The sequence below is a fragment of the Falco punctatus genome, assembly GCF_963210335.1.
Source record: "Falco punctatus genome assembly, chromosome: 5".
Classification (NCBI taxonomy): domain Eukaryota; kingdom Metazoa; phylum Chordata; class Aves; order Falconiformes; family Falconidae; genus Falco; species Falco punctatus.
Window position 1 is genome coordinate 33,838,871 of NC_137584.1, and position 27,303 is coordinate 33,866,173.

At 38.5% G+C, this 27,303-nt stretch overlaps 1 long non-coding RNA gene across 1 annotated transcript in view; it reads right to left on the bottom strand.

Moving 5' to 3' along the window:
• The window catches only part of LOC308064076, a 125,889-nt gene that overhangs the window by 88,749 nt on the left and 9,837 nt on the right, over positions 1–27,303 (bottom strand). Inside the window, exon 1 of the long non-coding RNA XR_013928197.1 lies at positions 1–27,303. This exon is cut by the window's right edge and continues 9,837 nt beyond it. This is a non-coding gene — a long non-coding RNA (uncharacterized lncRNA).

Here is a 27,303-nt window from a genome sequence, read left to right on the forward strand (position 1 = left end):
CTTTTCCCCAATTATGTGGTCATGTCCTCTTCCTTGTTCTTGGCAGTATGCAGTCACTTGGCTTAGGGAGCTCATCCAGCAGTCTGTGTAGTCCCAGGAGTAACAGCACATGCAGATGATCATAAAGCTAGAAAACATGACCGTTTCTGAAAAACTGACAGCACTGGACATGCATAAACCAGAAGAGAGAAGATCTGAGGAGGAAGCATATTAACTATGTTCAAACCTAACACAGCCTGCTGCAGAGAAGAAATGCTCCCTTCTCTGTGCCAGAAGGGGATAGGACAAAAAAGAATGGGCTTACATTGCTGCAAAGGTGATTAAAGTTATACATTAGGAAAAAAATTCCAGCAGTACAGATAGTGAAGGACTGGAACACATTGCTTAAGGAGAGTGTGGAATTACCATCATTACAAGTATTTAAAACAGCTGGTTTTCTAACAGCTGTCCACAATGTCCTTAGCAGAGTTGGTTTTGCCTCGGGCAATGCAATGCACTGTATGACCTCTCAAAATTCTTTTTCAGTTCCGTTTTCTGTGATTGCTTGATTGGATTCAGCAAGTTGTTAATCCATGCCCTGTCACATTTTTTGATGAATAAAAGTTAAAGGGAAAAAAGTGACTATCCAAAAGAAATATTATCTTGTTCTCTGTGTAATCTAAATCTGAATTTGCCTGATTTCATCACCACAGTGCGTGAGTGGGAGAAGAGAGACTGAGTGAGGAGTCAGGAGTGAGTTGTGCCCCTGACAGAAACGGTTCCCTTTTGAGAGCTACATATTCTTTTTATGCATCATTTTCCTTCTTTCTAATGAGTATAATTATGTCACAATACCAATGACTGTGATTCTCCAGATGGAAGCCATTGTAGGTGTATTATGCCACTACTGTTCTATCCTCGACAGAATTATGCCCAAAAGCAGCCAGTGACGATGGTATCTAAACCCAAATACTTCTTAGGCAAATGGTACCTTCCTCTACAGGTTTTCCAAAGCACTTATCAAACAACTGTTTCCTCTGGCAAGGTAAGGAACCTGTTATTTCAGGAGCACTGTTTCTCTAATCCTCAACTATAGTAGTAAACTAACTATGCCAAGGACTGCTCTCTGGCCTCAAAGTCAAATGCCAAGGTCTGGCTCCATCCACACTATTAAATTGTTTTACCCTCCAAAACAGCTATTGGAAGAGTTTATGCCTAGTCCTGAGTTGTGCCAGAAATTGTTCTGAAATGTGCTGATTGACCTTGTTGAAAAAGAAAGTCAGAAAACTTAACAGTGTAGCTGCTGAAATTTGAGTGGTTGGGAGTATTCCATTTTTCTATTTAATTTACTAGTGTGGAGGGCACATGATGGCAAAAACTTTGGTGAAAGTCGTGTAGCCAAAGTCACAATGAATCTCACCATGATGAATGTTAAGCATATAAAGAATCACAGCACATTTTTTTAATATGAATAATACCTTTCCCTTCACTGCTGCTCTTGCTGTAGCTTCCTATGTTTGGGCAAGATGCACTGATTTGGTGAATCTGAAGATACTCCTCATAGCTTTCAAGAAGAGACTCATAAACCTGCAGCTGAAGAAGAGTACACCTCAGTGATAAAAGATGTGGCTTTGCAGGAGGCAACTGAGTACATAGGGAGGAAGGTCATAAGGAGACTGATAAATTCCTGCAGATGCAGCTGTAAAAATAATCTCTGTCCAGTTAAAAAAAAGTAAAATTGAACAAGCACCTGAAACATTCCTTTCCTCATGATAGTTTATCTGCCCCATGGTGCATTCCGGGGGCATAATCCCTGAGTTTATCTGAGAAACATACTTCAAAAACCTTCTTCAGTACATCAGCAGGGCATGCAAATAAAGGAATTCACATTAAAAAAGGCACCCTTCAGGAGATACCTGCTCCTCAGGTAAACATTGCAGAGACTCACACTCCCTAGGAGATGAGTCAAAAGAAAAATATCTAGGAAACTCTGATGCAGCAAGAGTAATTAAATGTATCACTATTTCAAGAACTCAAGTGATTATTTAGGGGTATTATTTAATAAATTTAAGATACTAGAAAAGTACTTACTTATCAAATATTTTTGGCAAAGAAAAAAAGAGAAGGATATCTGAGGTTTCAGCTATTTAAGGACCATGGGGGAAAGGCAAAGTAAATGGGATTATTTATATTTGGCTAAAAGAACAGCTAAGGCACCAAGATAGAAAGACAGCAAGAGGTACCAGGTTGAGAACTTGGTGTTATGATCATGCAGGCAATGTTCCCAGGACAGTTGTGAGGGACAAAAGGCCCCCGGAGAGCAATTAGAGAGAATCTACCCATTTATAGAGACTGTTTTATTTTAGAGGGGACTGTATGGTTAATTTTATTTATTTACAAGTGTCATGGTTACCCAGACAAGTTTTGGTCTGTGTGCTGGGCTCTAAGTGCATATGAGGCTGTCTGTGCCCCAAGCAGCGAACAGGCCATCTGAATGGGATAACACATTTAGATTCACCTGGAAAACAGATCTATGAGATGACAGGAAACATCCCAAAACTGGAGAGGTTCAGCAACCTAAGTTTGCCTTAGCCTCATGACAGCACGATACCTCAAACTCAAATATACCCTTTCTTAGGAACACGAGATTCTGGAAGCATTTTGGTCTTTAAAACAAGAACATGGCCACCACACAAAGTTGGAAATTAATTACTGGTGCTTTGAGCTACGTACTACCAAGGGTGTGTGATGGAGATCCAAAGAAAAAAGAAGCAGAAATAGGTACCACCTTTTGCAAGGGTGTGCCATGAAAATCCAAAGAAGAAAGAAACAGAAAGCTTCAAAGAAAGCTTGTTCCTTATGTCTGTAAGTCAGTGGACCTATAAAGTGTCTTCCCAAAAGACACATTAGATGCAAAAACTTACATGGGTTCAAGGGGCTACTGGACAAGAACATGAAAAAGAAATCTACTGAGGTTTACTGACTCAATAAATCATACCAGACTCAAGAAACCCCCTGAAAAATAGTTGGAAGCTGAGAGTATTTGGGGTTGCTTTTGCCACTGTTTAGGTGTCCATTACAGCCAATGTTAGAGATGGTATGTCTGTTGTTATGACCTTATGTACTGCAGCAGCAGCTGAGTAGAACCCTGATTCATATATGGATTATGTCCAAGGTGTACATATCTTGGTCTTGTGTAACAGGTACCACATGGCACCACATGGAGCAAGAGTATAGCATGGCAGTTTTCTTCTTTCCTTTTTCTTTCCCCCCCCTCCTCTTCAGCAATGCTCTAGCAGCAGATTTTTTTGTTACTCCTCCTTGGGCCAAAGAATGAATGATGTCTGCATTAGTTTGAAGGAATCCCTCTTTGAAGGAATTCCTTTTTCAACTGCTTTTTTGAGTTCCTACATAAAGGTCATGCATCCTTGCCTGGGAAGCAGAAGAACTGAAGTTTATGGACATATTTCAAAGTATTAACATCTAAGCAAGGATTGACATTTACAATATATCATGGGAGTCAAGAAACAAGGTTGGGGCTCTGGAAACTGGTCTCATAGGTAAAACTGAAAAATAAAGGAAGCATATTGAACTAATTCATCCTGTGTTCTTTATTTTTCTACTATTTCCTAAAATTTTCACATTTAATCCTACACTGAGAAGGAAAAAAAAACATACTGTCATGACAAAATTTGCACTGTTGCTTACAAAATAGTTAGTGATAAGAAGATCATTCAGTAGAAGCAAAGAGCAACACATAGAGCTGCCACTTTGGACAATCACCAGCTGTTCTGCTCTAAGCTTTAGCCAAGCACCAAGGGGAACTCTTCCTTCAATTGCCCATGAAGATTTTTCTTCTAATAGAACCTAAAATATAATAAATGTTGCTGATTTTTAATGGACAAGAATACACATACAAGCATACATATACATATATTCATATTTATATTCCAGTGCACCTATACATATATACTTTTACAACTACCTATCTATCTAGGAATAACTACTGTGTATACTAAGCTTACTGAGGTATGCTTTGAATAGTTCGAAATAACTCATCTTTATAATACACTAAAACCCAGAAAGTGAGCAGGCAAAAATACAGTGTAGAGCTAGCTAAGGTTTGGAAAGTATGTGAGTTAAATTAAAAAAAATGCAACAGACAAACCCAAGCCCACCAGAAGCTAGCTAATTTATCAGGTTTCCGTTAAGTTTAGAAGAGATTCTGTAGCACCAACTTTTTAATTTGCTTTTGTTTTGTATTTTTTTTCCTTCACAGCATAACTGGTCTTTTTCTCAAAGTATCACTAGCATATTAAGCAGTACTGCTCTTGCATATATGATTAAAGTTTTGGGTACTTATTATGGAGGTAATTTAGGGTGTTATTAAAATTTAAAATATAGCAAGACATGTTAAGTTTCAAGTTGATCCTAGCTTGGTTTCCCTTTGTCTCTGTGTATGTTTATGTGTTCTTTTGTATGCATACATTATATTTACTTATATTCTCAAATTGGTGTGTGCTAGATGTTTGGATAGCACTGCATGTCCTTGAAAGATATAATCAAATCACATGGACATGTCTTTTTTTTTTTTTTTTTTCTTTCTTTCTTTTCTAAAGGATGCTGCTATTAATGGAAATCCAGAAAGAAATACATATTCTCACAATCTTCTAAACACAGTTGGGCTAACAGGTTCAATATAATTCATGTTCTGCTTCCAATTTGACTTGAACCGAGCTATAATCAGTAGATCACAAAAGGTTTATATATGTGTGTGTGTATGTATGTATAAAATGCACAAGTCAGTTTAAACCCAGAACATATTTTTAAAATTAAGTCTTAATTTCCAGCTCCATATTTCCTAAAATAAATAAAGTCTACAGTATGAATATGTAAGTACAGACTGAAATCATGGAAATAAGTTTGACTTAAATGAAAGCTCAAGTTCACATATTTTCCAGCTTATACCTGGAAAATATCAGCTTTTATTGCAACTTATCTGTAAGGGCTGGTTTATAAGAATTAATGCAAATAATAAGAGTGAAAGTGAGATTAAAACACCAAGATTTCTCTCCACATGAAAATGTTCAGATTTTTCAGACCCATGTACTATTATTGTCCATGAGCCTGGAAACAAACCCTGATATAAACACAGAATCCAAACCACAGAACATGACTTGTTTAAAAAGCTAAATTCTGTGAAGTAAGGCAGGAAACGAGATTTATCCTTCTGGGAATTTTTTGGCATGAGCAAGGAACTAGGCATGCTCAGTGCATGTCATATCCTTCATCTATCACTGCTCTCTGAAGTAAATCAAATTTTTTCTATTTTTTTTTTTTTTAACTCTAACGAAGGGAAGGCAACACAGTCACCATCTGAAATGTGTAGAAATCCTTCTGTTTGACATGGCATTAAACAGAAGAAGGCAAATTACAGTGTGTTGCCTTAAGGATTATTGTTGCACATTTTGTGCCTTCTGGCTGTGGCAGTGTTTGTTCCTCCAAGTGAAATTAACTGGGCCCAAGCCATTTTGCAACACTGTAAAAATAAATTGCTGTACTTGATCAGTGAATGTTAAACTTGTCACTCTGAGCTAACTGCAAATTGTTTTTAGTGTCTTCAGGGTAAATTGGCAATCTCCGATAGGAACTACACAGAGGGTCAGCTTTCTTTCTTTGAAGCCACGTTTAGGTTATAGCTAAGGAACCAGAGCAAACACTCTTGCTTGTGAGTGGGAGAAGGAACATTTCCAATGTGGTCCAAATCTTCCAGATTAAACTGTATCACGATAAAAATTAGGGATCACGCTAACACTACATTACACCATGTTACACTTGTAGGATAATACTATGTAAACATCAAGATGACCTGATGTGTTTACTTAGGAGGTTGGAGAGGAGGGAAGCTCAGAGGAAAAGGATCTTTGGCTGGCCAGTTTTCTCGTGTAGTCCAGAGGGCTTGCTCTTGCAAGCACCCGTGGTGTCACCCTCTCAGGACATCTCAACCCAAATTGGATGCTGCATCTTTCTTCAAACACTGCAGGCTGATAGCAAGAAGGAAATGATGGTGTAAAACCAAGTTTGTTTGGGTGAGATTTGCGAATTAGATCCCTTACACACACAGCCTGTTTGGCATGTGTCACAGCCGAAAGGCAGTGACCTTTTTCTCATTCAGCCTTGCAAATCTGGGAGTCAGTCAGTCAGTCAACTGTTCTTTCAGAAAGTACCACTTCATAAAATCAGTATATCCCTTGGGGAATGTGGCATTTTGATAAAATAACAACTGATTTTTTTTTTTTACATGGAAAAACTGAAACAGTATCTTACTTATTACCTACCTCAGGATGCTTGCAAAGAGACAGTTCGGTTGATCATCAGGCAGCACCATTCCAACAGGCAGGCTGCTGGAAGGAAAATTCATGGCTGGAAAAGTCATCTCCAGTATCCCCCTTGCTGTGTCTCCATCCAGATCCTTCTGCAGGACCTGACTTGGGCCAGAAATGGAGCAAGTGGCTGCTCACATATCTGTGGAACAGATCCTCAGGTGCACCAGCAATCTTTCCCCAGATCTGGCACATAGGGGGGAAAAAATTGCTTCAGTTCTGCTTTTCAGGGAAGCTTCCTGGAAATCTTCTAAGGAAAACAAACAAACAAAACAACAACCAAGCAAAAAAACCACCAAACCACCAACCATCAAACCTTTCTGTCTATCTATTACTAAAGAATCAGTAAGATAATATCAAATGGTAGTTTTGAGAGTGAGTCAAGGAAAGAGAGGCAAAAGAAGGTGGAGATTGGGATATCTCACTACTGTTTGGTTTCTTGCTTTCTTGATAGGTCTGTTCTCTAGCAGGAGCAGTGTGAAATTTTTACCTTCTGTAGAAAGCACAGAGAACAGGAAAGACTTCCAACACACGCTTATTATGAGGTGATATAGCCTTACTACTAGTCTCATGTGGCCTGAGTGGGTGAGACAGTAGTTTAGAACTCAGCCTGCACAGTCCCTGGTCCCTATCTACCAAGACTGCGGCTACAGATGCTTGCTCTAGCAGTGGCTTTTGTGATAGCGGACACCTCCTCTGGGACCTGGATTAAGCCCAAGATTAAGTAACTATAGCAACAAGTTTTACAGAGTCATTGCCAGTAAATATTATGGTGATTGGTTACTGAAATCTAGGGTAAGTCATTATTCATAGCCTCGCTACCAAATGTAATGAAGAAACACATTTAATAGTGACTTCCCTAGACCAGTCCTTGAAAATTGCTTCAGGCATTTCAATACATTTTAAAGTACATTATTAAATAAAAAAAAAAAAAAGACATCTGTAATACAGTGAAAATGCACAATACATGGTTCAAAGTTATAATGGCACTCCAAGACGTTTTCAGGGCTTTAAGTGGAAGCCTTCGAAAGCAAAAGGACAAGAGAGGTTCTGAAGGTTTAAAAGGGATATATCTAAGAAGACAGAGATAATAATAAAATAAATCAGTTATGAAAGCTTGATGAGTTTATCTACTGAAGTACCACTACATTGTGTATAAAACAATACCTTACTCTCTGCCTCACCATGTTTTGCTAAGAACTCAGAACACAGGCTCAGGCAGACAGACTGCAGCTGTCAAGGCAGTTTAATATAGTTTCTCACCCTTCCCTCCATTCCCTTTCCTCTCCTTTTTTTTTCTCCTTTTGTTTCCTTTCCAGAGACACTGAGGGATATCATATCTCAATGTAACGTTATTTCCATTCAGGTGACTGGAAGGTGATGCATGCTTAGCTGCAGCCTCTAGAGAATGGGTTGCATTTATGGTGCAAATGAAGCATCTTTTAAAAGTGTTCTGGTACAACTGGAATTGCTGTTCTCACTATATTTCCAACTAACTCAACTTTCAATCAAGTACATATCTTCATTCATCTCAGAAATTATTTCTGATATTTTGCTGCATTATCTCTGTGCCTTTAACAGCAAATCTAGAACAGGAGTTGTCTTTTGATCAGTATTCTTTGCAATCGAAATACTTCATTGAATTTTGTACTAATAAAAGCTTAATAATGGAAGGGGTTTTTTTCTTCACTGCCATGACAATAAAGAACAGAAACCAGTATTGCCAAACTGACAGATCAGGATAGTATGAGAAAGCCCCACAGAAACTGTGAGATGTAGAAAAATATAATACAGGTAAACATAAATCAATACGTTCTGGGTTCTTTTGCTCTGTCTCCTGGTTTCTGAGCTACCACAGTGAATGCAGGTTACCAAATCAAAACTTTCTGTGCCATTAGAATGTCTGAAAAGTTACATTATTTTAAGTGTAAATGAGATTCTCAGATCACCACTAATTTCCAAGGGCACATATTTATGAAAAAAAAAAAAAAAAAAAAAAAAAAAAAAGATACCAAGAGAATTTTTGGTAAAATCAGGGACTCCAGGCATGATGGGAAATGTAACACCTTTCATCCTGCAAAAAAGCAGAAGTAAAAATCAACCTTTACCAAAGTCTGAAAAGAAAAGATGAATTCACTGTTCCACTATGGCAAGTCCTTGAAACATCCTTCACTTCACTTCTTGCTCATTAACAACAGATTTGCTGCTTTGCTGGGTGTGGGTAATGAGATTTTTCCCTTCTATTTCAAAGTTTGTGGGGTAGGAAGAAATTTTGAGGTGTTTTCACATGGCCAGTTCTGCTCACTCCCCATTGATATTTCTCCTGCAATGCCAACACAAATCTGCCAAGGGTGGAAATAAAAAACTGGATTCTCTTGTTCTGGACAAAAGGGGTTGCTGCTGTCTATGGCCTTGTGCTTCAGAGTTAAGCTTCAAGAAATTCTGTCAAGTGGAGAACTGAATAACCTGCCTCTACAGGAAACTTTTTTGCTTTCTTCTAGTAGCTGAGGTCATCTGCTGGATGAATATAGATGAGAGGGGGTGTGCTTGCTGTGAAAAAAATTATGCCTGAGACAGAGCCATAGGTCAGAAAACAGAAAAGAAAGTCAGAAAAAAAGTTCCATCCTTCCCCCCCCCCCATTTGTTTTTTCTGTCACTAAAATAAACTCCTCATTCTTTTTGATTGATGATCTCCACTTTATAAAAGAAATATCTGTGTAAAGGCAGTGTTTCTTTCCTTTTTGAATTAAAACTGTTGGTCAGTGAAGGTACCTTGGCATAAATTATTTTAAAAGAACTTGTTCTCAGACAACTGTGTTTGATGGTGATATAATCCCAGTTCAAGTCATATTTGGGGTGGCTATTTTTGTGGGTTTTATTAATCTGGTCTTGTTTCCAGCAAGAAAGGCAAGTTCTGACTAGTATACAGTTGGGTTTTTGTTTTGGTTCGGTTTGGTTTAATTTTAGTGAATATTGAATTAATTAATACTTTAACTTCAATCTAAATGTAACTTCCCCCTCCCTTTTTTTTTTTTATATTTTCCTTTTGATTTATAGCACTAAAACTTGAAGCCACATACTAGGTTAGGCATAAAAATCACAACATATTTTATGCACTTTGATAGTACATTTAAGAGTCCTTTCTACTGCCTGTGTGTCAAAATCTAGTCTAGTCCAAAGACTGTGGCGTGAGAACTTGGCCTTCAGAGCTTGTTCAAACACAGCATCCCTTTCTAGACTTAGAGGCATAGAACAGAGCTGGAAAGGACAGAATTTTAGAGCTTACAGAACTCCAAGGTACAATATTGCCAGTGCAGGAGACTCCTTAATCTCGTGTCCAATTATTCAAAGGATAGCCTCTAAGACAAAAAACTGGACAGCACCCGTGCTGCACTTTGAGGCAGCACGGAGCAGTATAAGAAATGTCAGCTCAACCTGCTTCTTGTCTCAGTGGAACTGCAGCAACTCTTTGTGGCATTATTAAGCCAGTACACGATCAGGTAGCAGAGGCAGGAGAGAAGCAGGTGGAGAACAGGAAGCTCAGGGAGGGCTGCAGCAGAGAGTCTTCAGCAGCGAGCGTTCTCAGGGAAAAGCCATCATCCTGCAGTCAGGGTGGACCTCTGTTCCACTGCCTGCAGCCCCGCGCCACGGATGTGGTGAAGGTATGAGTTACTGGAGGCGGAGCTGTGGTTACAGCTTGTACCACAGCTCAGTTGATGCATGACACTAGTTAAGTAGTAGCAACTTGATCGTGTGTCTAAGCTGTAATTGGTGTGGCTTTGTCTACTGTGGTGCTATCTGATCTGGTAAGGGAGATGACAAATATATGGATTTATTTAATTTCTTCATTTACATTTACGATAATTTAAGAAGACGCCTTTCCAAGGCATCTAGCCTCCCCCCAACATCGTTAATAATTCTATAAAATAAAAGCACCATTAAAGTAATCATTTCCACATGCACTGAGCCAGCCAGCTGCCTTCTGAAACTCCTTCCCATCCCTTTATCATTGTGGGAAGCCTACAATCAGCCCTCTCCAAAAACTCTATCGAACAAATGTCTGGACAGAGTGATGCTACATAGCGAGGCTGTACAACGTCTCCATGGAAGACATAAAGCTTTTTCAGAGTAAAAATAGATAGCATGGATTTATGTCATTTTCAACCTGTAATCTATAGCTCTCTTCGAGCTGGGTGCCAAAACAAGTTCCCATTAGAACTGCTGCCTCTTTTCCTCACTTAATAGTTGTTTCCACCAACATCTTAACTACAGACCAGAGTGGATCAGTTTTTTCCTTAAGTTCCTTTATTTATATAGTATCAATAGCCAGTCCATACTGAGGACTGGGCAGCTCACCACTGGCATGATAAAACAAAACTCTTTGATAAAAGAACTCAGAGAAAATACCTGTTGATTCTACCAGCTTTTTGTTGCAGTGTCCCCAGTATCATTGATTTTTCTGCAAAGTGCTCGTACAGGCCTTGTCTTATGTGAATTTGGCTCAGACTATAGCTAAGATAATACAACAGAGGTGGTATATTCAAAGAGAGCAGCTCTCAGTTTCTACCTCTGTCTACAGCCCAGTAGAAGTGCCATCTCCAAAGCCAAATTGCACTGGGGTACCAGAGGAATGGTAGTGGTTCTGCATTCTATCAGAAAGCATTAAATATTAGTCATGCAGTTTGATGAATTGAAGGCTGAAAATAGAAATTGTATCTGCCTATAAACATGCACAAATGGGAAAATTTACCATAAACAATAATATTGGGATAAAAAATAAATGGATTAAAATTGGTAAAGAATTTAAGCTGATAATTTTCTGAACATTGGAAAAGTTAGTGGATAACCTCTCAGGAACTGTAATAGCAGCAAAGGCCCCTAACTTTTAGCTGAAGAGCATGGAAAAATTGTACAATAAGAGGGACCTGGTTATGATCCCCCAAACCAAACCTTACTACAGCCTTACAACAGAGACAGAATACTAAAATATGAAGTGGGGTTAAAACGTGTTTTTGTGCTGAATGCATCCCATGTTAGCACCTAACATTATTCCTTGCAATATCGTACTGTGCAATGGTTCTAAATGCACTAACCACTTGTCATATATACTACTAGATTTTCATACCATGAAGAGTTTGCAATCAAAGCTCCTGAGCCTGCCCTTGTCCTGGCAGATCCCCTGGAGTTCATGAGTATTCTTCAGAGATCCCTCCATCCAGCTGCAAGTCAGCCCTTTTACTGAATGTGCAATGTAGATGTACCATAGCAGTAATTAATCAAAAGACCCACAAATGGTTTAATAGGTTCCCTAAGAGACTGTTGATATGGAGTGGATCCTGCTTTGGGTCAGAGGGGAACAGCAGGTGATCTACAGAGATTTCTTCCCAGCCTGTTTACTCTGTTGCAGCCTTGTGAGCATTGAAATGTCTTTCAGCAACCCATGAGTTCACTCAAGTTGCATCAATCTTGCCATGTTTGGGAACTAGCAGAGTATCAAGACTGAAAAAAATGTTGGGCCAAAAAAAAATTATAATTTACTAAACAGGAAATTATCTTTCCTCCTGAAAATCACAGTGCTAAAACGGGGAAATGTTTTCTTTCCTACTAGTTTTGTGATTATGATGAATAGAGGTAGTAAAATTCCAACATACAGAGCAAAATCTTTCTTTTTTAAAAAGGAGCAAATTGCTGTAACCCAAAGTAATTCAAGAAACACAAGCATTTCCTTCATTTTTTTCCTCAGCAGGGAAGAGAGTTCCTGGGGGAGCTAATGAAGCTCAGCTGAGCTTTGGAGGTCTACAGCAAACTGTCCTTACATTGCACGTTTCTTAAGATCTCATACTACTAGATTGAAGAATAATTATACTATGTAGACATCCAGCCTGAAGAGACAAGCATGATAAAGAATTGCTTTTAAATTACTCTCTCCATTCTGGTTCCTCAAATATGGCTCTCACCTGTGCCAAGAAAGAATAAAATTTAACATTTCTAATTTTTTTAAAAAAAGACACCTGGTGAGGAACAGTAGAGAATCAGGTCTCTATTTATTAGGGGTTTTGAATTTCATACAAGAAAAACATTTAATAATAGAGAGAAGCATGTGATATTTCTCCCACCTACACTCCCAACTACTTCATAGTTTAGCTAGTGAATGCATTTGCCCACTATCTCCTTCCCGCAAGCAGGGTCGTGTGGGACTGATGCCTGCATTTTTCCCTGTTTTGTATTACCTTTGCTAACTATGCTAGCTTATCTCAAACTGAAGTTTCGTTACCTACATATGCTATTCCTTCTCTCATCTCCACAAGAACTGCACCGACAGATGGATAATATATATGGCAAAGTTTTCTTACAACAGCAATAATGATTTTATTTATTCTTATATGATGTTCACTCTGCTTCTAGTTTTAGCCTACTTTTATGATTATTTGTGGGAAAGTCACATCAAATTAGATGTCACTGAATACCTTATCTCTTCAGTCTGCTCCCTCATCTCCCATTAGCACTTCATCACATCAGTTTGCTCCCAGAGTCTTTTCTAAAGTAAACCAGACAATTCCCCTGGAGACAAAAATTATGTGTGCATCTAGATAGGTTTGGTTCTTTGGTGTGCTTCCCCCCCTCCAAAGGTAAGACACAAATAAACAACAAGAATGTCTCAGGACTAAAGAGGTGTCACACAGAACACAAGATGATGATCCCTGTAGCAGAAGCATTGCCAGTTCATGCGAGTGTGCTGGCTCTGAGCATTGTGGACACCAGCCATCGCACTTTTGCCTTTAGAGTAAGTAATAGCCGTTCCCTAAAGCAGAACACTTAGAGATAGCCAAACTTACCAACCAATCACCTTATACCCACAATTCACAGAAACTGCAAAAAAGAAACACTTGAAATGACAACCTATCTACATTTATTTTTATTTTCTTTTAACTACCTTCCTTTACAGTAACTCAGATAAACATTTTTATTCCCCCTATATCTGAATGAATGCCATTGTCTTTTTATATACAACTCACACAACTCCCCCAATCTTATGAAACAAGCTGACACGTTGCATTTAACTTACAAACTTCTATGACCTATCTCTTCTCTGTTCACAACTCCTGGAGGCTTTATGGACGAAAAGCTGTTATAAGGGGCATGAGGAAGAGCAGTGGGACAATGCACAGGAGGGGGCTAGAACAGAAGATTGAGCGTGGATCTGATAAAAATGCACCAGGTCCAGAAAGTATTTGCTGCTGGGCTGCACAACGTTGGTACAGGACAGCTGCCAAATGGTAGCTTCATAAAGACCACCATCTTCTTTACAGTGTAGGGTGGAGTCACAGAAACTCATCCCATAACCCAGGGTGTATTTGGAGGCACCATAGCAGATATTTGATACAAAGATATATGTGTCAGGCCATTCTTTTTCCTTTCTTGCTTGATTTTTGCTTTGTTTGAGTTGAAATCATCTCAATACTGAGCTGAACGAACATAATCACCCATTCACCAGGTTCAGACAGGAGGCTAAAACAAAAGGTTGATTTGTTCACAGAATTATGTGACATCTCTTTTTCCCCCCATCTCTCTCTTGCCACCCAGAGGATATCCTCAGTGCCTAATTTAGATAAGACATTCAGCTTTGACAGACTAAAGTCTTGGGAGTTGAATCCCATACTAATGCAGCAGCTCCAAGTTTGTTGGGCTTCACACAGATGGTCACACGAGTGCCAAGTGCATTGTTGAATTTTACATTGTGCAGTCAGTTTACTGTCAACACTTTAGATGTTACATTTGGCACTGACAGGGTCTTGTGGGAGTCAACACTTTGTTACTAAGCTTTTATGCTCTAAATATTTTGGAATTTATTTGAGGAACTCTGCAATATCCTTGTTCTTTTCTCTGTGTTCAAGATAGGAGTTACCCAGTTAAAGGACAAGAAGCAGTCATTAAAAGTGAGACAAAGAAAATCCTGGGCATCGTGTAAAATATTATTCATGGGAGGAGTTAAGGGCTGGAACAGGTTCCCTAGAGAGGGAATGAAATCTCCATCCTTGGAGACTTTCAAAGCCTGGTGGGATAAGACCCTTAGAAATATGATCTTACTTTGAAGTTAGCATGCCTTTGAGCAGAAAGTTGGATTTGTCGCCTCCAGAGGTCCCTTGCAACCTAATTTTTTCTATGATTGTATGATGGAACTTCTTCATGCCATTTAGCTGCTGCAAGCATGTTTTTGGAAAAAAGATAGGATTCTCAAGTTTACTTTATTCTCCTGTCAGAGCTTGGGTTTACTAACCTTCTAGTTATGCTGAAATGACCGTTTCTCCTCAAAGAATTTTAATGACCTCAGGGATTTGTAAACAGAGGTCCTGTGGTTCGAAGAAGGATTTAGATGGAAGTTTATGACATAGTCAGGTAGTACTTCTAAAAGAGAATATTCAAAAATACTCAGTATTAGCCTAAGTAGTTCCACTGACATCATCGGGTATTCTACCACGGATGTGAATGGCAGCAGTGTTAGGTCAAAGCCAGGTGCTTTAGAAAATCCTGTCAATAGTCTTTTGGGAAAGTCTATGGTTTGGAAAACCCATAATTAGAAACTTAATGAATCAAAGTATCATAATGAACATTGTGGATTTCCTAACTAAGCATGTTAAATTTTAGGAGGTTCTTCTACCTTCCAACAGCCACCAAAGAAATCAAAATAATAAATAATTCTCCAAATTCCCTTTCCAAAACCTATGGCAACAAGAAGATGAAAGTGGTGCAAACATGTGCTGCAATATTAGATCTACAAAGAAAAAAAAAGAAAAAAGAGCCTGTAAAAAGAATTCAACACTACTAATAAAAATACAGACTAATTTGAATAATTTTTCAAAATGACAGCTGTTTTACTAATGAATCACTAAAATATTTTTCATTCAGTCAAACAATATTTTAGAAATTGTGGTACATAGAAAGGATATCCCTTGCTGTGCAGAGAAACATAATATGTGCTCCATGGAGTAGGAAACTTTAATGATATATGCAGTTTTGTTATTAAAAGTGAGTTATATATTTTGCTGTACAGTGGAAAATTGTGACCCAGTATAACATATCTTCACATTGTTTATAACTTGAGGAAAATCAACATTCTGGGTTCTCAGTTCGCACAGTAGGAATTACATTTATTTTGGCCAAATGTAATTTATATAACTGCAAGGAACAATAAAACATGAACTTTATAGTGTTTTCTTACCTAAAAATAATATAGAGCTTGTAAAAGTGAAGAGATTATTATTGTAAAGGAAAAGACAGTAACTTAAAAGCTGAAGCTCATTTTACAACTATGTAAAACTTATCCCAGCTCAAGTATTAAGGCACCTGTGTCCGCATTTTCATTTAAGCACAGTAACCTCTGATAGTAAACTTAGTTTTCTCAGTAGCAGCAATCACTGCTGCAGGAAAAATCTTGGTTTATACACCATGTACCTTTTCTTACTTGTCGGTGAGTTAGATTCACTGAAATCCTGACAAACTCTGCAGAGATTAAAGCCCTCCAGAAATATAGGTATTGGTAAACAATGGGTTGTTCACAAGGCTCCTATCCTATCCTATCCTATCCTATCCTATCCTATCCCATCCCACCCCACCCCATCCCATCCCATCCCATCCCATCCCATCCTACCCTACCCTATCCTATCCTATGCAATCCCACCCCACCCCACCCCACCCCATCCCATCCCATCCTTTCTTAATGGCTGCATCTATACTAACACATTAACCAGCATCAAAGCACAAGCACAGTCAGTGGAGCTGGATCTTGATCATCTCCACTTTTGAGTGACTTGAAAAGCCCAAGCAAACTAATTCTCTCCTGGATGACTTGGAGAGTTTACAGTCTAGCCCGTACCAGGGATTACTCCCAATAAACAGTAGGCTGCAGTCATCTTGTTGTGGAGGTTAAAATAATTCAGCAGTTGTGGTCAGACTCCATCAGTTGGTCCCTGGGACAGTGACTGAGCTTTGACACTGTTTAGTGTATTAACATAGTGTAATGATTAAACTGAAATATATCAGCTTTATCAGAATGCAGTCCAGTGACTCAGACAGTAAAAGCAATAAAATCTGTCATAAATGATTAATTATTTTTCTTATCCTTTCTCTGTGATGGGAGAATATACATAGGGAGAAGTACTACTTGAGTTTTACATACAGGGAAAATAAGCTCCAGAGATAAGGAAGTGAATCTTCCAAAATCTCATGAAGGATTGTGCCAGAGTTGGAAACAATTGATTTGGTCTGTTGTTTTCCAGTCCTTCACTATTTTCACAAGTTCCTTTAAATTTTTTTCTTACCAAAACGGGATACTGCACTAAAGTTAAAGAGAATGCTCTATTGAAAAGACAAAAATAGAACAATTAAAAAAAATACAGTGCCACAAATGACAGCACAAACTCTAATCTTGCAAAACCATATGTACCACAACAAAGTCATGCATATTCTTTTAATGAGTTTTCCAAGTAATCTTCATGAAGTTGTGTAATACCATTTGTAAGGCTAGAGATGGCTGAGTTGCACCTTTCTGAAGAGACTGCAAATGGGAGGTGAGTGGTCCACAGACTTATAATTCCCTACTAGGCTGACCACCCGTGTTCCAGCATATTCTGTGCTCATCATATCTGTTTCTTGTACACAATCCATCTATACATATGCAGCAGCCTCCTGCTCAGAGCAAATTTTTTGCTTTCTAATGGGATGAAGCTAATGGTCCAAAGACCCTGATCTTGCCACTCTAGAACAAAGAATGCAATAAACATCAAAAATCAAGCAAATCTCATATGGGACATTCTGCTTTGGAGTACTTAACAGGATGGCTGAAACAGGCCCTTTTCATAGTTTTAGAAACTGTGTTCCTGATATAATACTTACAGGTGCAGATACTCTGCATGCTTAGCTTTAGGCACTTGTGGGAGATGCCTTAATTAGATATCAATGGAACGATATGGGGACCGGCAAAGGCTGAATCTTAAAACTGATCAGTCTTCTAGATAAGTCCATCCCTTTCCTTTAGACACACCACAAGGCTTGGTTCTTATTTAAACGGCACAACTGCATACCTGAAGTGGGATGAAGCTAGTATGTATATCTTATTTAAAACTACCAAAATAAGCACTCTGGGTTTGTAGAACTAGCAACAAGTTTTTAGAACTAGAGACAAGTGAACAGCTTGAAAGGTCATTGCTGATTTTCACAAAGATCAAAATTAATATCCAAGGCTTTCCCAGCCATGTGTTTCTTTCCTCAATTCATTCCTTACTGAGAATAGCTATTGATATCCTATTGATAAGTAGTTATTATGAAGCAGGGTGGATAGAAAATGGTTTGAGTCCTTAAAATTGAAACTAGCATACATATTTAAAAAATTATATAATTCTGAATATTTTTAATAGAAAACTACCTTTTCAGTTAAACAGCTTTTATGGGAAATTAGTGTTATGAAAATACTGTGAAAAATGTGTCTAAAGTACAAGAAACTTCTTTTTTTCCCCTCAATGTTTCAGACCATTTGTGCTATCTAAATCTCCCACAGGACAGTTCTCTTCATATTGTTGAACACAGGGTATGTTGCTGGCTCACCTGGACATAAGCTTTCTGGAAGATTTCAGCCAAGTACCATTAAAGAACAAGGACAACATCAGACAATCAAGAAACCCATTTGCAAAAGACGTAACAGTTCCTTTGGAACAGTATTTCAGTTTTCCAAAGAATACTTAGAGGATTTTGTGTGTCCTTTTTTAAAAATAAATTAATAAATGAATATTTTCTTAGGAAAGGAATGATGCCTCAGAAAAAAACGCTCATTTTTCAACAGAAAACTTTAGAAGTTTTCTAACAGAAAGCTCTTCCCACTGCAATGTTGAGTTAATGTGCAGTACCTGCTTTTCTTCCTTACTTTTCCTGTTAGACATGCACGGTAATTTCATCACATCTAGAGAACAGCATTATTCCAAAAGTCATGGCTTGTCAGTAACAGACCTAATGCCTGACCAGGACCACCAAGCACTCTGTTGGATAAAACAGTTCTTGAATAGATTTCCCTTTTTATTGTGGTTCTATTGGTTTTTGTGGTTCATTATTGCTAATTGTAACTAATGACTGGAAAACCTATCAAAAATTACTGAACTGCAAAGCAGCAATAAAACGGATACGTGCAATAAAAATGAGGTAATGGATCACAAAATGTACTTTGCATATTTCTTTGGACAACTGTAGTTTAGTTTAATTTTTTAATGATGCTCTATTGTACCTAGTAAATGGTTCTAAGATTTGTTTTTGTGAGCGATAATAAAACTTTGGTAGCACCAGTTCTCCGGGCATTCCTTGCTAAGGGACTAGACGGATGATGGTTTTTGCAGGGATATTCTGTTTTAGTCTGTGTAGTGGAACAAATACAGCGCTTTGAATGAAAATACAAAAACAAAGGGATGATTTTCATTTACACTGAGGTCCACTTACATCATTTCAGCAGTGTAAAGGGGCCTTATAAACTAAATGTAAAGAAGCCTAAAGGTAACTGAGAGGCAAACCCAGTGTAATTATTATGAGGTGCTTACAAATGAACCCAAAATGCTGGGGAAAGTGCAGCTGCAAAACACAGATAAAATGGAATTGGCTTTGCTGTAGGGAACAGGGGGAACCAGCTTGTACATGGCACGCAGAATGACAGGGGCAGGAAAGAAAATTCTCACCAGCACTGGGGAGAAGTCCTGTTTTGAGGTCAGTTCCTACTGTCTTTAATTCCTGAGGCAAAGCAGACTGCTGTTAAGGAGGGCAGGGCTGGCTCCCTCTTGAAAAGCACCATGAAATCTTTAATGTTCACACAGTGCAGCTACAGCCCCAGGAGAAAAAAGTCTGAAAAAGGGGCCAGAAAGCTCAGCAGCTTCTTTGAGGTCATCCTGTTCTAGGTGTGGTGTTTCCTGCCAGTGCTGTGGGCAGGCGATGAGCCTCCACATCCATCAGAGAAATCCCCAGAAGAAAGAATTTCATGGATCTGAGAATATCCATAGGGGGGCTCAGTCTTTTAATCTAAACTGTTTTTCTTTTAGTATTTTCCTGTTTTTTCCTAACAACTTGGGTATTATGGAAAGTGCAGTAAACATGTAGGAATGTGAAGTTATGCTTCCCATATGAATGTAATAAAAACATTGAAATTTCTTACTAAAATCTTGTGATATCCTTTGAATGCTGTGTGTGAAATACACAGTTCTGGAAAAATGTGATTAAAATGCACTTACTGCCGGGTTCTGTTAAGATAAAACACAGTTTAGTGTTCATCCCAGTGTGGTGGACATAATTTTATTATTTAGGCTACTATGTTCTGCCTAATATTTATACACAGTATATATAATTTTATATGCACGCACATTTGCACACAAATATATGTGTGTATGTATGCATGAATTAAAAGCATGCATTTTGGAATCACGGAGATCTCTGCCAAGAGGTCAGTCCCCTGCTTCGTTCCCCAAGCACATGTACATCTGTGCAGCTTTACGAACAGAAGTTATCTTGTTGACTTATTCTATCTAAAGCCATGCTTAAATACAGTCACAGTGAAGAACTGAGAGGGCCTGAGAGGAATGCAAAGCTGTTTTCTTTTATTTTATCACATTCATGATATAATTGTAGTGTATTTTAAAAGATTTTAAGCTTTACGATCAAAACTAGGACTTAAAATAACTTTTTTAATATATAATAAAAGAGGCATAATCACAAATCTGGTATTTTGGAAAGAAGCATTTGCAATGGGGAATGTTAACTCTGTTCAGTTCAGCAAGGCATGTAAACTTTACACTAGGGTTTCCTAAATTAAGAGATTATTGAAATAGCAAATGATCACTTGGAAGCTCGCTTACCATCCTGGACTGAATCTGGGAAACCACAGCTACATTCTGTTTCATGCTCTGGGCTAGGAATCATTTTATCACAGCAGATCTTAAAAATTTAGCTGCAACTGGCATGAAACTACTTTGCTCACTCCTAAACTACGTGGAACACCTATGTCCAGACAGAAGGCCAGGAACATGATTACTGTCCATGAAATTATTTCCTCTTGCTCAAATAGCCAGACCTCTGATACATATCAAAAAGCAAATGCAACCCTCAAAAAATGAAGCCAAATGCAAAATATGCTTCTGCACTAAGAAAATTTGGGAAACACGGGAAATAGATATCTGATGGAAACATGCACATGCCTTAGAAATGTATTACAATACCTCCTTTCCTTTACTGGATGGAATAGCCACATCAAGTGGGTCTTGCAGTATGAAAACACGCTATGACGAAAACCGGGCTCACAAGGGTAGCATAAAACAATTAGTCATGTTTAAGGAAAGAGCAACACTACAATTTAAAGGAATTTATATGAAAATAAACGTGGTCTGTTTATTTTCTCTAAGAGTTGGATTATCCCCTGAGAGTGGGATTAGACATTTATGAGACTGGATGATGAAAGCTATTGCACCATCTTGGATTAGTCTCTTTTTTTATCTTTACTGCCATATTTTTGCAACATGCTTGAAGTAGTAAATTTGCTCTTGTAAATACTCCTTTTGATTTCATGTTGATGCAGTAAACTCCCACACAAAATTTTTGCATTTTATAAAAGAAGTGTTCATATCCTGATTGATATAAACCTGTGACATTCTAACCTATTTCTAATATATCCTGTTTTCTAACCATGCCACTGACACAGGGGTCAAGCCTGGGAGCTTACTGACAGTAACAAGATAGCAAGAACCTCACAGTTGTCCCAAAGGCAATAGCACATTTGAACAATTTACTCAGTGGGGGGTAAGGGTTAGAAACAGCTGATGAACCAAGGAGAAAGTGAAGGGAACAGATCAAATACCCCCACCCTGAGCTTGGAGAATTTCACACCAACAAATATCAATAGTAAACTGATTTTGAAAAATTAGACTCGGTCTGAGCAAGGATTCCTGGCAGGAAGAATGGGGCAGAGAAAAGACAAGTACCTGAGACTGCAATTAAATCCTGTGAGTTTGGCAGTGGAGGAAAGCTTCTACTCTTAACAAAACACCCTGGGCAAAATTTGTGCTTCTTCACTGGTGAACAGGAACGTTTTGAGCTTCAGAGCTTGGGGTTCACTCCCCCTCCCTCCGAGTCCCCACGTTTCAGTGCACCAGAGGCAGAGCTGCGTTGGTGGGGTTTCTTTGCTTGCTACAGCATGTGTTTCCTTGGACATCTACAGTGCCTGTTCCATGAGGATTTAAGCTCTTTCTCAGGACCAGACTTACACACCAAAAAGATGTTAACTTTCAAGCCTGCACCATGAACACCAGCCGTCCCAGGACACAAGCTTCAGCTGGGTACTCAAGCACACTCAGTACCCGCTGACTGCTCCCCAGCCTGTTTGGGCAGCTCACCCTTGTTTAAGCAGTGGGAACAATTTTAGCTCAGGCTGAAGCTGAGGAAATAGCCAAAGGAGTGGAGAGAGTACAGATCATCTGGCTCAGATAAGTCAGATTTGTTTTCAAAACTACTCCTCACCTTTCAGTGTATAACCTTGGCTTTCATCTCTTTGGGACCAGTCTGCAAAAGTGCAAATGCTTTCTAGTATCTTACAGAAGTCAGTATAAAAGGGGGATCATAAATATGTTTGAAGTTACACTAAAGTACCTAGGCAATTAGGTGATACATTATTCCATTTTTACTCCCCTTTTCTTAAACCCACTGTTATTATTTGGATCACAGACAACAAAAACCTCCTAGTGACTGTTAAAAGGTAATAGTTTGGGAGAGTTTCACATAGCCTAACTATCCTAAGCTAGGAAGCCAATTCCTCTAAGCTAATCAAAAATAGACCCCAAAGGGACCTCTGCAGGAGCCTAGCTGTCTCAGCTGTCTATAAGAAGCCTGAACAGGATGCCTGAACACAGGCAGCGTGAATAATCTCCTCCTCCATACCGTCCTCCCTCTCATTTGTTCTTTCTCAGATGCCTCCATCTGTTCTTTTAGTACAGGGAAGTTTCTCAAAGTCCTTTTATTTTTTAGCAGTTTAGTTCTCTGTGTACTCCTTTGAGTAAGGAGTTCATCTTTGCCTTCGAGATGAACACTGTCTCCTCTCTGAAAGAAAGGGGAGGGGGTCTAGTTCATAAGTGATCAGCATGCAGTGTTCTCCTGCAAAACGTGATGTTTTGTTTAACTATCACTGCTGGACCTCGCACAGCTTGCAAATATTTCCTGCTGTCTCTGTAGCTCAGATTTCATTGTTGTCTTCAGGATTGCTCTTCACACTGAACCTAATGGAAGCATTTAGACTAGTAGGGGAAAGCAAGCATGTGCACTAAATACCAGCAGATATATGGCAATGGATAGTCTTCCTTTGACTTCTCGGGTAGGAAAAATAGGTGAAATTTCATCTGCATTCAACATGTGAAGAATCTACCTTGAGATGTGTATATGAGACTCTTGTTGCACCCTAGGATAGATATGATTGACTTATCTGTGCTGGTTTGGTTTAGGGTTTTTTTCTCCAACCTGTAGATTAATCTTGCTGTACAGGCAAACCTTGAAACTGGATTATTGGCATCTACAAACATAATGCTGTGTGAACCTTGATCTCCTTATCCCAGAAACAGCTCTGTTCGGGAACGGCTTTGGTCAAACATAAATGTTAACATGCATATGTATATGTATATGTATTTTTATTTTTATTTGTATTTGTATTTGTTAGTTTGTATTTACAAAGCTTAGAGAGGTCTCAAGCAAAACAGGATTTCCATGAATATCTTCACATGGTGGTAGCAAAAGAACAGGAGAAACAAGGTTGAGACATCTAAGTGGCTTCACATGAATCAAGAGAACTGAGGCAATTGCTAACTATTTTGCCTTTCTTAGGCCTAACTGGTCAGACTAAATGTCAAAAGCTAGGTAGTGTGCATCTGCAATGATTGCAAGACACTCTGGTGACCTGAAAATAGATGGTTTTAAAGTATTATGACATTGGCATGGATGATCTAGTAAAGCTGCATTTTAAATAAAATTATTTGTATTACAAATAAAGTTTCAAGCAAAATGAGAGACAAAGCACTAGAAGATGTGAATATACACAGAAAGACTCACTAAAGAATTTATGAAAACAGATAAACGATGAGAAAATGGGAGAAAACACAGCGTAGCTAAGGTGCCTTGCCAACCCTTTCAGAGAAAACCATATGTAGGGGGAAACCATTCACAGAGCTGGGAGCTGACCCCACATCCCCTGAGTTTTAGCCTAGCGCCTTCACTGCAGTCTTGTGTACACAGAGTTAAGGGCCATGTACAGCTACAGTTTTTGGCAGTTAAAATATGTACAAAACCCTGGCCCAGCTGAAGTCAAGAACGATTTTACCCCTGACAGCAATGAGGTCAGAGTCCCTTTGACCCAGAGGAGTCTGAGGTGTCAGGGAGGTGTCAAAGTTTCCCGTTGGTAGCCACCACTTTCTGCTGACAGGCTGTTCACATGCCCTTAAAGGCTACCAGTGCCTTGAGGTATCATCCTGTGTTAAAGACCCAACGACCTAGCTCCTTCAATTCTCCTGGCCTTCATTGAGGATATAAAAAAATAAACAGAGCCAATTCACATGTTTTCTTTTTTTTTTTTTTTTTTAATCCTCATATTGATACGTGAGGGAATTGGCAACTTTATAGGAAGCACACTTCAATCACAGAGAAGGACTGTATCAGGCTGTTCAAGGAAAACAGAAATATCCATGACACTTATTCTTGGCAGTTACGTCAGAAAACTGCATTTTTTGATCACGCATAGTGATTACAGCATTTGACTAGGCTATGAGAGATGCCATTTCAGCTCTTTCTTTAGTCTTTTGGTCATCTGAACTCATGGCTCTTGTCTCCCACCAGAAGACTCAAAATAGGGAGGCTGAAAAAGGACAGAAATGGATCTGTGAGTCAAGGGAGTTCTCTCATCTTTTCCTTCTCAAGTTCCTCATACAAAAGGTCTTTAGTCAAAAAGAGATTATATGTTCATATACAATCACATAATTTAATGGTTTGAGGACCCACTTCATTTCCTGCATTCATGCCAAGGATGTGTCTATATTTTACCCAATCCTTTAAAACAAAGACCAGCTTTAAGATCTCCCCTTACAGATCTGAAATCTCTAATCACTAAATTCAGAGTCATGCCTATGCTTTGTCATTCTCACTGAACCCTGAAATATCTCAGAGTATCAAAAATACTTTAAACTAGGGAGGGTGGAGAATAATGACTGAGGAACTTCTGGAATCCCCTGAACATATATACCATTTCTTAAAAGAAAAAGCCTGGTAAGGAACTTTAAAAGTTGTTTAGAGAAAACAGCTCATGTCAACACAGAGCTCATGATTCACTTTTTAAGTTTATTCAGAACTACTAAACTTTTATCTGATGAAGTCAATGGCTCACAGTATGTGCAAAGCATGCTGCTAGCCTTCAAAGCTGTGGTCAGTTGGCAATTTAATCTGATCACTGCAGGATAGCCTCATTCTCGCATCAAAGGAGGAATTATTTTTTTTTTAGAACTTTCCCAACTCTTCTACAGGAATCTGTCTTGCCTAAACATAGGCAGGACTTGCCCCTTAAATAAATATGTGTATTAAATGCCTAATTAAAAGACAGTTACTGGTAACAGAATGAAATAGCTGACCCATATTTTCGGGCTTGCATGATCATTTGCCTAAAAAAAAGATACGTGTTCAGTCAGGTCAGCCAGGTCAAGACTTTTCTATACATAGTGATAAACATGTGCTCCTGTTCTGTTTCAGTCATATGTTCTTGGATTTTCAGATGTTCACTACAAAATAAATACTTCTTTCACTTCCTGAGTTTGAAAATCTGAATTATTATTTTTAATCACACCACAGAGTAACTTTTAGAAGTTTACTGTCAGGCTACTTATTAATGGACTACTTTTGAAATATGCTGCCCATAATAACTACCATTGATGACAAGATACTGCCTGTAAGAATAGCTCATACATTAATTCTATAGCAGATATTTACAGAATAAAAGGCCAGTTTACTAGTAAATCCACATACTTTCTTACTGGTTAAATTTGGACCGACATAAATAACAAGTACCAGAGTAAAAAAAAACAGGTGAAAGCAATATTTTGGTTCTGCTACTGCTCATTAGTGAAAACTGAGCCGAACTTGAAAGAAACAGTTCTGGTGTTACGGGAGTCGTGTTAGGACTTGCTGAGATCTAGCTCTGCTTTATCTGAACTCAGCAATCGCCAACTTAATTTTGAAACATTTTGTCTGAAAATACTAAAAGTATAAAAAACAAATGCACCTATGTGTAAAAAAATTCATCCTATATTTGAAGTCTCTTACACTTATCACACATAGAAATGGCATCTGTATTCAGACAGATGTCAGCTAATTACTGACAGCTGTTTTGTCCAGTGTTTTACGCAGGCTGATAGAGATGTGTCAAAAGTCAATTGTGAAATTCTAGAAAATTATATAATAGACAAGAAATGGAGTCATCAGATCTTATAAAGATTGAAAGGGTAAAATATAGCCATGAATCCTATGTAACAAGTAGAGAGTAAAAATCAAAAGAATTTGTCAAGGCTTTATAGCCAAAGGAAGAAAGGCTATCTAGTCAATAGTGAAAGGAAAAAGCTTGAAGTACAGGGACTGGAAGAGAAGTATAGAAGCCAAAAACCCAAACAAATTCCCTCACTTCACAAAAAAACCCAAACATTTCTGATAGAAAACACAAGTGATCAGATTCTTACTGTTCAGCATAATTGTATCATCCTTCATTTCCTAACACCATGTTGAAATAATGGTTCAATGCTTAATTGAGGAAAGTAATGTCACTTTTTGAATTGTCAGACATAATTCTGAAGTGCGTAAGTTCCCTTATATAGATATTATGTTTGTGCCAATCTGATTCAACTCTGTTTAGCTATGGAGCTCAAAACAGCGTCATTCTATGAAACCAAAGTTTCCTTCTTTATCCCCCAGGAAGACAGCTTGGTAGCAATGAGAAGTGCAAGAAAAAAAAAAAAGAAAAAGAAAAAAACAAATAAAAAACAACCCCCCAAAAAAATCATTCAAGGGAGGTAAAAACTGAACCTATATATAGACTTAATGCTTCCCTGGAACTTACAATATTGTAAAATCTGAAAGCTTAACATTTATTGTTACAAATGCCCAAGTGGATCAAATTGGAAACAATCACTGGGTATCAAACTCCAAGTAAGTATAGCTTGACTGCCAAATCTAATGACCTTACACCAACTTGCAGCTAAGATCATAAAGTTTTATTTTATCCTGTATTTTGGCCACAAACAGTCTTCATTAGCAAAGGCATGAAAATAAAAATGTGGCTGTAAAACCTTGGAATGAAACATGAAATTTAAGTCTAAAAACAAAGATATATGTAGTAAATGCTGCTGTACACGATGCCAATTTTCCTGATTACCTAATCCTGTGTAGTATATTATTAATTAATAGCTAAACAATTAGAGATGAGAGCTGTGGGAGAAGAAAAGCACAGAGTTAGAAGAGAAATATAAATCTCCTGTCACATATCAAGCAGAAGAGGGGTAAATATGTGCAGCTGCATGTACTTCAAAGGCATGTCAGCTGCATGCTTATTCAAGGAACAAGAGGCCCACAAAGCAGCGTTACCATAGTTTTACAGAGACAAAATCCAGCTCAACCACCTCACAGTTACTGATCCCTGGTCCCAGTCAGAGCTGACGGAGCTAACCTGCGCCTGGCTCTGGGTTCAGTTGATGCATGAGTGCTCCCTTGCACCCCCATCTGTGAGGAAAGGATGGGTGGGTCTGCACCTTCAACATGTTTCAGCATCACTATGTGAGTTTTATACTTGCACAGCAGCATTTTTCTGTTTGAAATGCCACTTGCCATTAAGCCCATTAGACCAGTGTCCTGC